Source organism: Felis catus, chromosome A3 (genome assembly GCF_018350175.1).
Source record: "Felis catus isolate Fca126 chromosome A3, F.catus_Fca126_mat1.0, whole genome shotgun sequence".
Lineage (NCBI taxonomy): Eukaryota > Metazoa > Chordata > Mammalia > Carnivora > Felidae > Felis > Felis catus.
In genome coordinates, this window is record NC_058370.1 from 6,698,573 (window position 1) to 6,711,163 (window position 12,591).

General features: G+C 47.7%; 1 long non-coding RNA gene across 1 annotated transcript in view; it reads left to right on the plus strand.

The window, feature by feature from the left end:
• Positions 1-1,751, plus strand: part of LOC123384259 — a 144,084-nt gene extending 142,333 nt beyond the window's left edge. The window contains exon 3 of the long non-coding RNA XR_006595039.1: positions 404-1,751. This is a non-coding gene — a long non-coding RNA (uncharacterized LOC123384259). The remainder of the gene's footprint in view (positions 1-403) is intronic.
• The last annotated feature ends 10,840 nt before the right edge of the window (positions 1,752-12,591 follow it).

Sequence of the window (12,591 nt, forward strand, 5' to 3'; positions counted from 1 at the left end):
CACGAACATTTCTTGATTGCTAAGTGCAGCGGCGAAGCACATGGGTTCCGGAGCAAGGCGTGGGTTTGAGCGATGCGCCGCCTTGGACTGGCTGGCATTGTGGCCACATCCCGCATTGTCCTGATGACTCAGTTTCCTTATCCGTAGAGCAGAGGAAACAACAGTATCTGCCTCCAAAGGTCATTTGAACATGGAATCAGTTGATATTTGCCGGAGCTTAGAAAAGTATCTAAAACTGAGCTGTATGAAAGACGTAGTAGATTAACAAAACACGAGACGCTTCCTTCACTAACCAGTTCACGTGTATTACTGCATTTAGTCCACACGGACAGTTCTGAAATCAGTGTGTGTGTTAGAACGGGGGTGGGGGGTGGGATGATGACCTTCCATTCCTGTTTTGCAGAGGAAAACGCTGAAGCTCAGAGAGGTTGGGTCACTTTCCTGACATCACACCGTAACCGGCAGAGCCCAGAGTGGACCCCAACCTGAGATCAGAGAGGTAGCAACACCCCCTAACCAGCGGACACGCGAGGGCTGGCACAGTTTTCTGCGGGCCCGTCTTAGGATCGGGAAGCAGCCAGCTCCGTGTGCAGAGTGAGGCTGGATAAACGCTTTAGAGGCGGCGGCCAGAGCTGGGTCTAGAATCCGTCCTCGGTCCCAGACTCCAGCACGTTGATGCCACATGGGGAGGGGCACAAAGGGAGCTGGTTTCGAGATGCAGCGACGTGACAGCAGCCTCTTCATGCTCAGATTTCGTATCAGTGCCTTGGTCGGGAATAAAAGATGTGCCACAGCTGCTGTGTCCCCTCGTCAGAGAGGTCGTGGGCAGTTGTATCCACGCCGTGCTTTCTTTCCCTTGCGTTCTGGCTCTGGAACAGTCACGGTTTCGGTTTGAGCCATCCAGGAGGCCATTGCAAGCCTGTTAACAGTTCTGGGCTTCGTTCACGTGTATCAGAGACGTGCAGGGCTCCGTCGTTAACACGCGTTGACGGGTGGTGATGGCAAGCCACAAAGGGTTCAAGCTGCCTCCACTTTAGGGTCAAGAGTACAGACGCGTGCGTGAGAGAGAGAGCAGGCGACTCCCCCACTTAGTCGGCAATTTCTCTCTCCTCCCATTGTGCCACACATACACGCACACGCGTGCACACACACACACACACACACACACACACACACACACGCTTGTGCCTGTACACATGCTGTTGATTGATATTCTCCCCTCACGCTAAGCTTGCTAAGTAGCAATGATTTTCTCCTGGCAATTTCACTTCTAACCAGAGGCACCTGTATTTCGAAATTGTACAAAAGCCCCGTATATTTGATACCATGCGGGCTCTCGGTGGGTTTCAGAGGTGGATTAAATTCACCAACAAGGTGGTCGATAGAACATAAAATATGAAAGAGATTGTAATTTTGTGGTGGGTCCTTGTTGTAGGCAACCTCCCTCTCCCTGGGTGCGTCGAGGAGGGGCCCCTTCCTGCACTTCTAGTGTCTGTTTTAGGTCCGTGAGGGGGAAAGCAAGAGAATTTCGAGTCGAGTGAAAAAGAAAACCCAGAGAGTTGGAGGCTTACATTAGGTGGGAAAAGAACACCACCCTCAGGTGGATGGGCGCGGGAGGACGTCTTCGTAAGGCGGTGGGTTCGGGGTTAAGCCTGGGTTTCCAAGAAGCCCCCTTGTTCTTGACTGTTAGGGGGTGGGGCCGTGGCTACCGCATTGGGTCTCGTGGGTCACCGCGTGGAACTTGGGGAACCTTCCCCTCCAACTCTTTTTTTTTTTTAAGTTTTAAAAGTGTGTATTTATTTTATTTTTGAGAGAGAGAGACAGAGATAGAGAGCACAGGTTGGGGAGGGGAGGGGCAGAGAGAGAGACACACAGAGAATGTGAAGCAGGCTCCAGGCTCTGAGCTGTCAGCACAGAGCCCGACTCGGGGCTCGAACCCATGAACTGTGAGGTCAGAGGCTCCACCGACTGAGCCCCCAAGGTGCCCCGAATCTGGTTATATTTTAACCACCCTCGCAATCTCCCTCCCAGCTTGGAACGATTCTTTAGCCCTCTCTTCCTTTTAGGGTAAAGGTGAAAATGCTGGCTGGTCACAGTTTTGTTTGGAGCAACACCAGACACCATGACATCTGCCCCGGCCACTCGGCCCCCTGCCTCCTCATCCTCGGTGGTCCCGTCTCTTTCGCCCCTCGGACACTGGTCCCTCGGGCATTCGTGACACTGGTTACACTGCCCAAGGTCTGGTTCCCCTCATGGGTCCCTAGTGTTTCCACCTAGTGGTCATTCAGAGATCTGCACAACGGACTCGTTCATTTAACAGACGTTTATTGAGCGCCTACTATGTGCCGGGCGCTGTTGTAGGTACTGCTGGTGGGATGAAAAGAAGACAGTGGGGCTTATATTCTCTCAGCAAAGAGAGGCCAGTGGACGTGCAGTGTAATTTCAGGGGGTGGTGAGTAGAATGAGAGACTGAGGCAGAGTGAGGGCAGGGAGTAGGGAGAGGGCTACTTCAGGGGGTCCAGGACATCTTTTCTGAGGACACGACTTTCGAGCAAGACCTGAGTGAGTTGAGGAAGTGACTGCCCGGAGTCCTACGTCCCCAGGGAAGCCTGCCCTGATGGGACGCATCCCCGCTGTCATCCAGAGACAGGACCACGTACTTTTCTGTATTCTCGGTCACCACTGGACATTCTACACGTACTTGTGTGATTTGTGTGGTCAACATTTGTGTCTTGAATTGAATTTTAGCTCCATGAGGGCATGGACTGTCCTCTTCCTCTTTCCTTCACATGGCCTCGTCCCCAGAGGCCCCGTCATGCCGGGCATGCTCAGGTAGCAGATGTGAAGTGAATGATGCTTTTTATTTTTTTATTTTTTAATGTTTATTTTAGAGAGGGAGACAGAATGTGAGTGGGGGAGGGGCAGAGCGAGAGGGGGGACACAGAATTTGAAGCAGGCTCCAGGCTCCGGGCTGTCAGCACAGAGCCTGATGTAAGGATTGAACCCACGAACTGTGAGATCATGACCTGAGCCGAAGTTGGATGCTCAACCGACTGAGCCACCCAGGCACCCCTTTAAAAAATTTTTTTTTAAATGTTTATTTTTGAGAAAGAGAGAGAAAGAGTGTGAGCGGGGGAGGGGGGCGCAGAGAGAGAGAGGGGGGGACACAGAATTTGAGCGGATGATGCTTTCTGTGAGGGGAGTCCCAAGTCCTGGCAGCAACCTTCCTCACCGCATCCTTGGAGGGCATGTTCTGTCAGGTTGCAGAGCCCAAGGTACCGGTCCCCCTCTGAGCATCCCATCCTTCTGGGCTTTGGGCCATGAGATAGGGAGGGGGATGCCTGAGGCGGGAGATATGGTGAGGACCGGGCATGAAGGAAAGGCCAAGCAGAGCCGTGGATGAGGCTTCATGACTTTTCCAGGAGGTGGATGTTGGGAAATCAGCACCACACCCCCGAATCCATTGGTGTTGAAGCATACTTCCTCCCTTCAAGCGGAAGAGGACTGGGCAGTGAACCACCCCCCGCCCTCTCAATCTGTCTTTGTCCAAAAACCCAGCAGGCAGATGAGAGTATGAAAGACACTTTGGGGGCATCCTGGATCCCTTTCTTTAACATTGGCAATGGCACATACTACGTAAGTTGCAGTAGTGAGATCAGACGGGGAGGCTGAGCCTTGAGGCTCACGGTACCTTCCGGAAGGCTTGAAATAAACCAAGAAAACAGGGAATCGTTAATTGTCAGAAGCCTTTTGTTCCGGGAGGGGGTCCAAGATGAAGAAGGGAAAAGAGGCACACCTCACCCTCTCATCACATGCTCAAGACAACACCTATATTTTGAGACACGCGTTGGTAACATTTCAGAGCAATTACCATAAATAGAACATCTCTGGGGTTTGGATACATTTACCTGTGACATTACACTAAGTGAATCTGTCGGAAGTGGGGGGATCATGCCTCGCTCCAGATGCATTCTGGCACATCTCAGGACAAAAAGTGGCCCGGCTGCCGGTTGCCAAGTGGAATGGAGGCTGCAGAGGGCATAAGCCTGGAAGTTTCGAGGCCCCCTTTCTGAGATGCTACTGAGTGCCCTGTGCTCCTGTCCTATCCTGGGCACAGACTGGTAACCTGGAGGGAACCGCCCTGGAGGCTGGAAGAAGGGGCCAGGACAGAAAGCAGCATCCCGGAGTAGCAGGGGCATAAAAAATACAGTTTTCTTGTTTGCGTAAAAGGGCTTGTTTGTTTCTTGTTTGTTTAAATTTTACCAGGGCTTGGGGACAGGAGGAAGAATGCAGAGGTGGAGCTCAGAGGAGGGTCAGGACAGTGGAACTACTCTGTGTGATACCATAATGGTGGACGCTTGTCATTATACGTTTGTCAAAACCCACAGGACGTACAACACTAGGGGTGAACCTTAACGTAACTTAGGGACTTTTGGCAACAATGATATATCAACAGTTGGTTCATTGATTGTAACAAATGGACCACTTTGGTGGGGACCACTTTGGTGCCGGATATTAATAATTGGGGATGCTGCGTGTGTGTGTTGAGGGGGGGGCAGGAGGTAAATGGGAACTTCCTGTACTTTTTTAAAACTAATTTTTATGTTTATTTATTATTTTTGAGACAGAGCATGAGCAGGGGAGGGGCAGAGAGAGAGGGAGACACAGAATTTGAAGCAGGCTCCAGGCCCCGAGCTGTCAGCACAGAGCCCGACGCGGGGCTCGAACTCACGAACTGCAAGATCATGAGCTGAGCTGAAGTCGGACGCTTAACCGACTGAGCCACCCAGGGGCCCCAGGAACTTCCTGTACTTTCTGCTCAATTTTGCTGGGAACCTAAAACTGCTCTGGAGACGTATTAAAAAAAAAATAGCTTGGTGGAGCGAGCACCCGCCGTGTGCCAGCATAGGGCTCTCAGGGGAGGTAGCTGTCAAGGAAATTAGTTACAGAACTTGACTGCAGGTGTGATAAGTGGCATGAAAAAGTGCTGGGGGTTATGGGTGGGTATAAAGAAGACCCGGTCTTATGGATGGTCAGCATCACTTCCTACGAAGAAGGGATGTTTGAGTTGGAATGGTCCAAGTACACAGCGAAATGCATCAAACAAAATCAATGGAAGTTACTGGCCATGGACTGAGATATTTAGGGGTATGGTAACTTCAGGTGTGGCTTCAGGCAGGTGTTTTTTTGTTTAAGATTTTTAATGTTTATTTATTTTTGAGAGAGAGAGCCAGTGAGTGGGGGAAGGTTAGAGAGAGGGAGACACAGAATCCGAAGCAGCTCCGGGCTCTGAGCTGTCAGCACAGAGCCCGACGAGGGGCTTGAACCTACAGACCATGAGATCACGACCTGAGCCAAAGTCAGATGCTTAACTGACTGTGCCACCCAGGCGCCCTGATGCGGGTGTTTCATCAATGCCGTTAGATCTGTCCTCTTCTCCATTTCTCAGCACTGTTTTCTTCTGTGTGGGTTTTACCCTCACTCAAGGTCTCTGCTATGGTGGCATCCATGGGACTGGAACCTTCTTGAAGGCCTCATTCATTGGGTAAGCCTTAGTGCTAAGAGAGGGCTGGTGTGAAAAGGGAATTCGGTATATGTTTGTTGAACAACTAAAGGCATTCTTCTCCTTACACAACCTTCTGTGGGTGACACTGATTGAGCCCCTAGATCAAACCATACCTGAAGCTAAACCTAGGCCTGAACTTTTCAATTCCATGAGCCAATAAATATTCTTTGTTTTGTTGGTTTGATTGCTTGGTGCTATTCTTAGGCAACTTCAACTAGAATATCACTTCTTCAGGGAAAGATCCCTAACCACCCAATTTAAGGTCTGGCTGACTTGTACAGACACTCATAAAACCCTATACTTTTCCTTGTTTTTCTTCCCTTCCTCTCTTTGTTGAGATCTTCCCTTTGTGATGGGCTGAATTGTGTCCCTCCCCCCCCCTCCCCCCCCCCGCCATCCATATATTGAAGTCCTAAGTGCCTTGTTACCTCAGAAGGTGACTGTATTTGAGACAAGGTCTTTAAAGAGGTAATTCAGTTAAAAGGAGGCTGGTAGATTAATATGACTGGTGTCCCTATAAAAAGAAGTGATTAAGGGACAGAGACACACACAGAGAGGACCATGGGAAGACACAGGGAAAAGATGGCCATCTACAAGCCAAGGAGAGAGGGTTTGGACTCTCTCAACCCATCTCAATCCTGCTGACACCTGGATCTCAGATTACCAGCCTCCAAACTGTGAGAAAATAAATCTGTTGTTTAAGCCACCCAGTTTGTGGCACTTTGTCCCGGCAGCCTTTGCAAACGAATGCACAGTCCTTAACAGATGCAGCTCAGGTCTTTTCCCCTGTGTGAAAGACTAGAATGGGGGTTGGCAGACTGTGGCCCTTGGGCCAAATCTGGCTGGCGACCTGTTTTTGTAATAAAGTTTTCTTCGCACCCAGCCACGCCCATTTGTTCACAGAAGCAGAGCTGAGAAGTTGCAACAGAGACCTCGTGGCTCATAAAGCTGAGAATATTACGGGCGTGGCCTTTTACGGAAAGCGCGTGCTGACGCTTGGTCCAGAAGAGTGGTCAGCAGCCGGGGTTGTGCACTCAGACGGGCCTGGGTTCAAATCCCTGCTGTGTTGCTGATGAACTGGGTAAATCACTTAATCCCCCTGAGCAAAAAAAAAATAAAAAATAAAAAAATAAATAGCTATCGTTACAGGAATTAATGCTAACACCACTTTGTTGGTTAAGGTCATAACGCTGCCCTGCTAGGTGCTGGAGGGGTTGTTGGGTTGGTTTCTCGTCTAACTGGAAAGTCTTTCCCGAGTAGGGTCATTGCTCGATGGTGTGGGAAACTCTGCCAGCTGCCGCTCCGAACTGATTGAACGGGTGCTGAAAAGACAAGCAGGCTTCTCCCTGGTTTTGTTGTTCTAGTTTTTCTTCTTGTTTCTTCCTTTTTTCCCCTTTTCTGGAAGCACAAGACAGAAGTCTCCTCTCAGCTGTCAGGTGGGCCCACGTCAAACTCCCACAGTGTGTTCGCAGAAAAATCTGAAAGTCTTCCCATGGGAAGGCGTTGGTGGTGGCTGGGAACGGGGTAGAGGGCACTGCTCTGCGGTGAGGCTGCACCAGGCTTTGTCTGGATGGCTTCACTGCTTCTTCATCCTGATCAACACGGTTTCAGGAAGAGCTCTGTTTAGGTTAATCTTATTTAGATGCAAACAAACAAACAAACAAAAAAAAGACCCAAAACCTCAAAGAGCATACGTTGTGATGAGGCCAGTAACTGCTCTTGGAGTTCAGTCTGCTTCTCTTGGGTGTAGAACGTGCAGGACAGCTGGTGACTTAAAGCCCAGGTTAGGGACGGGCTGATGAGAGTCCAAACCCTGATTCTACTGCTGTGTTACCTTGGACTGCTTGCTTAACCTCTCTGAGCTCTAGTTCCCGGACCATTAAAGAAGTGATGGTAGTAACCTACTTCATAGGTTGGGGTGAGAATAAAATGAGGTGCTATCGGGGTGCCTGGGTGGCTCAGTCACTTAAGCGACCGACTTCGGCTCAGGTGGTGATCTCACAGTTCGTGGGTTCGAGCCCCGTGTCAGGCTCTGGGCTGACAGCACAGAGCCTGGAGCCTGCTTTGGATTCTGTGTCTCCCTCTCTCTGCCCCTCCCGCACTCACTCTCTGTGTCTGTCTGTCTCTCTCTCTCAAAAATAAATAAACATTAAAAAAATTTTTTTAAATGAAGTGATATATGTGGAAGCACCTGGCGTAGTATCAGTTCATAGAGAATTTCCATAATCATTAGCTGTTACTATTGTGATGGGCTGACATTACCTGTTTTCCCTCTTTGTATAGCAGCTCCAGAAATTTATCCCTGTTTCCGGCGTTAAGGGAAGCTGAGTAATGCAGTACAATGGGTCACTCAGTTTTCTTCCCTGACAGTCTTTGAAGGCAGAAATTTGTCACCCCAAAGGAGTCCTCATCCAAGAAGCCACAAAATAGCTAGTATCTGAAGGGGAGAAAAGGGGGTTCTCCTTCTGAGAACCCCTGACTCTGTGTGAAATTACTTTCCTAAGTCAGACTTGCGAATAGTTTTCAGGAATTGAAACCCCACAGAGCCAAGCCTGCACCTTCTTCCTCTCCTCCCTCCTCTTTCTCTGTTGCTCCCCGTGCTCAGCAGCACAAGCACCTGTAGGAAAAGGTGATGGTGACCAGAGGGTGTGGGGCAGACATTTCTGTGACTGCCAGAGCTGTGGAGGCCGGGAGTACTGTTCCTCCCGCTGAAAGAAATCTCAAGGGAGTATCACACTTGCCATGGGAGATGTTCATTCAGACGTATTTATTTCCTAAAGCACTCTACAGAATGAATAGAAGGGATTGAGGGAAAATGGGCAGTGGCCAGGTTATATTTAATTACCAGGAACTATTAATTGACGGAATCAATGATGATTTTGATCACTGATGTGTGGTTAAAATTTTGGAGGCTGATTGCCAAAGTCTGGTTATTTTTTTCAAGAATCCAAGGAACTGGCCCCACGGGGCCCCCTTAGGATCTGAGCCCCAACTGGTCATCGTTGAAAAACCACGGACGTGGTCTGAGCCACAGTGTTCGTAGTGAACGAACGTAACCACGTTCTCAGGAAAGCGTATCCTGCGGCCAAAGTGAAAATCTTTCTAATTTTAACTTAGGCTTACTTATTCCCCTTTGTTGCCTGGCTGGTTAATAACTTTACTGTCAAAAACCTGCAGGTGGATGTAGAAATCTCTTCGGCATCTTGTTTCCGTGTTAGTCCATCCCTGATTCCTTGACCTTGTTCTGTTTTTGCGTCCGCGTTCAACTCTTCTGGATAGATGCTGGGCTACTGGGCTCCGTGATGGCACTCAGCTGGAGAGCTGCTGGGCTGAATGGGCCAATTCGAGAGCCACTGCAGATAATCTGCAAGGCAGGAAATCCAATTATAGTTAATTCGGAGTCACTCCAAGATTCTGTAGACAGTGGCGTGATGCTGCCTTACGGCCATGAACAACTGACTCTGAATGAGAACTAATCGGAAGTAGCTTGACTACGGATTTCTCCCATTATTCGTACGTTTCCCAGCAGTTTCTCTTGCCATGCATTCGACCTTAGCATCCTCGGATCTAAGAATTACACACGTCAGCATGCATTTTACAGAGAGTGGGTGCCTTGTCTGAAACTATACTTGAGGTTCTCTCCATGCTGTTCACATGGCATTGAGACTCATCAAGACTTACTAGTGACAAATGGGATGGCTTAGCCCTTCGGATCTGGAACAGGAACTCACTGCTCACCCTCATTTCTGGCTTTCCACCTGTGACACTCTTTCAAAATAGGAAAGTCTTTTTTATCATGAAAACACCCCTTACACACATTGAGAAACTTTAGAAAATTGCCAAAAATATAAATCATCTTTAACTCACGGTGGAGAAATGACCACGTACTTTTGGAGTAGACCTTTTGTCGGTCTGTGTGTGTGTGTGTGTGTGTGTGTGTGTGTGTGTGTGTGTTTTAAGTAATCTCTACACCCAACATGGGACGCAAATTTGAGATTAAGAGTTGCACCCTCCTCCAACCGAGCCCCTGTCTTTGTGTTTCCTATTGTCTCCTACTCTATTTAGAAACATGAAATCATCCTATCTATCTGTTTTGTAATATGGTTTTTTCATCACTTTATCGAGTGATACATTTTTCATCACTTTATCGAGTGATAAATTTTTTATTGCTTTGTTAAGTGATACTTTATTAAGTATCTTCATCATTGATAAATACAGATCTTTATCATCACTTTAAATGGCTGTGGAGTAGGATTCTCTAATGTGTTTATTAAACACTTCTATCACTGTTTTGGAATCATCCCATCACCACCTCTCACTTGGAGCTCCTGCTGTTGAGTCCATTTACCTGGTGGCGTTCACCAGCTTTGCTCAGAGGCAGCTCAGCGGGAAATGATTGTCTTTCCACAGATGGTGTTGGGATGACTGGGTGTTTTTTTAAATAACTTTCTTTTTTAATGTTTGTTTATTTATTTTGAGAGGAGAGGGAGGAGAAGAGAGAGAGAGAGAGAGAGAGAGAGAGAGAGAGAACCCCAAGCAGGCTCCGTGCTGACAGTACAGAGCCCAACATGGGGCTCGATCCCACGAACCACGAGGTCATGATGGGAGCTGAAATCAAGAGTGAGACACTCCACCGACTGAGCCACCCAGGCACCCCACAACTGGATATTTATATGTAGAAGTGAACTTCAGTCCTTATCCCATTTCACATGCAGAAGTTAAAGTGCAGTAGATCATATATCTAAATGTCAAGATCTGTCAATATAAAATTTATAGAAAAACATAGAAAATCTTTTTGACCTTGGGTTAGGCAAAGATTTGTTAAGAGATAAAAACAACGAATCATGAAAGAAATAATCGATAAGTTGGATAAAAAAGGACAGTCCACTGAAATATTGGCAAAATCTTTGAGTAGACATTTCACCCAAGAATATATATGAACGGTGAACAAGCACGTGAAAAGTTGCTTAACATAATTGGTCATTTGGGAAATAGGAATTAAAATCACAGCGGATACCATTTCACATCCACCAGAATGGCTAAAATTAAACACTGACACTAGCAAGTGTTGGCAAGGATGGGAAAGCAGAATGATACAGCCTCTTTAGAAAACATAGAGGCAGTTCTTCTAAATGTCAGCCACACTCCCCGTATGGCCAAGCGGTTTCATTCCTAGGCATCTCCCCCCAGAAGTAAAATATGTTCACACAAAGACTTGTAGTTGAAATCTGCAGCAGCTGTATTCATACTAGCAGCAAGCTGGAAACACCCCAAATGTCCGTGGATAAATAAACTGGGGTGCGTTCACACAGTGGAGTACTATACAGCAAGAAAAAGGCTGGACAGCAAATACATACTGCAGACACAAACGGACCTTAGAGGCATTATTGAAAGTGAAATAAGCCAGGGACAAGAGCCCTCGTAGCAAATTCTCCAAGAGGCAAGAGTCATGTTGATGGCCAGTAGATCCGTGGTCACGAGGGCCTGGGGTTGGGGTGGGGATTGACTGTAGAGGGGCATGAGGGATCCTTTTTGGGTTGTGAACATTTTCTCCACCGTGATTCTGCTAGTGGCTATATGACTGTATGCCTTTCTCAGAATTCATCAGACTGTGCCTTTAAAATGAGTAAATTGTGGGGCGCCTGGGTGGCGCAGTCGGTTAAGCGTCCGACTTCAGCCAGGTCACGATCTCGCGGTCCGGGAGTTCGAGCCCCGCGTCGGGCTCTGGGCTGATGGCTCAGAGCCTGGAGCCTGTTTCTGATTCTGTGTCTCCCTCTCTCTCTGCCCCTCCCCCGTTCATGCTCTGTCTCTCTCTGTCCCAAAAAATAAATAAACGTTGAAAAAAAAATTTTTTTAATGAGTAAATTGTATCCTATATACATTAGACCCCAGTAAAGGAGACTTTTATAAAAAATAAGGTCTTTTTGGGAAATCAAAACAGAGGAATGTGTCATGATTCCTGCTCTTGTCAAAATGTTTCACAGCAGCCTGCAGGTTCAGGATTCTAGAATCTTCCGGCAGGCATTTCTCAAGCAGCACCTGCATGACTCACAGTTACATATTGCTGTCAGGACTGGTGAGTCTCCTCATGTTAACTCATCAAGGGGGAAATGTCTTTCTAGGAGCATCCTGAGCCTTCTGTCTGCATGATTAGAAATTATTGGTGAGATCTGCAGGAAGGTGGTCCAAACGACTGCCTTGGATTTGCAATCTTGTCTCTCTTGGTCCGTGAAGGACTCAGGAGTTGGGAGCAGGCAGCGGGAATTTTCCCTTGACATCCCCCGCATGGCCGGGATCTTAAACAGTGTTGGAATTGTTTCCTTTAGCTCTCTCTTTTTTTACCCTCTGCCTTGTCCCCCTCACACGTCTTCTGTGGATTTAACTCCCATTTTCCCGTCGTCATCATCGGCCACTGAGCTCTATGTAAAACATTCAGATGTGGAGGTATTCTGAGATGATTTGCTCCCTTGAACTGGGACCTTATTCCCCCCTTCAATTTACCGTCTGCCTAGCTTGATACGCATCAGTGGCGCTAAATAAATAAACCATAATTAATACATATTTGGGTCTTGTACTGTTTATTTTCCTCTTCTGAAACTCAGATTAGAATATGCATCCCACAGCTTGAATGTTTAAACACTAAACCAAAGGGACTTTTCTGCCCCCTCCTTTCTCTTTTCTTGGGGTAAACTAATTATTTTAACTCAGGAATGGCATTGTCCCAGATTCCTTCTGTTTGGACTCTTAAAAACTAGATGACTACGAAGGATATACTTGTAGAGGAGAGTGGCTAAGTGTTGCCTCAGGAAAAAGAAGAAGCACCTAGGAATGTTGATTTGCCTTTGGAAAAACGTCCCCAACAAGCAGCGATGTGCTACAGAGCACACACACAAAGCACATTGGCACCGTCCTTCCCGAAGTCATCAATGTGCACCACTAAACATAGGGGAAGTGAGAAAATATGTCTAGTGTGGAAGTGTTTCTGCAGTGATGTCTAGAGGAGCGTCATGAAATCAACAGTCTCT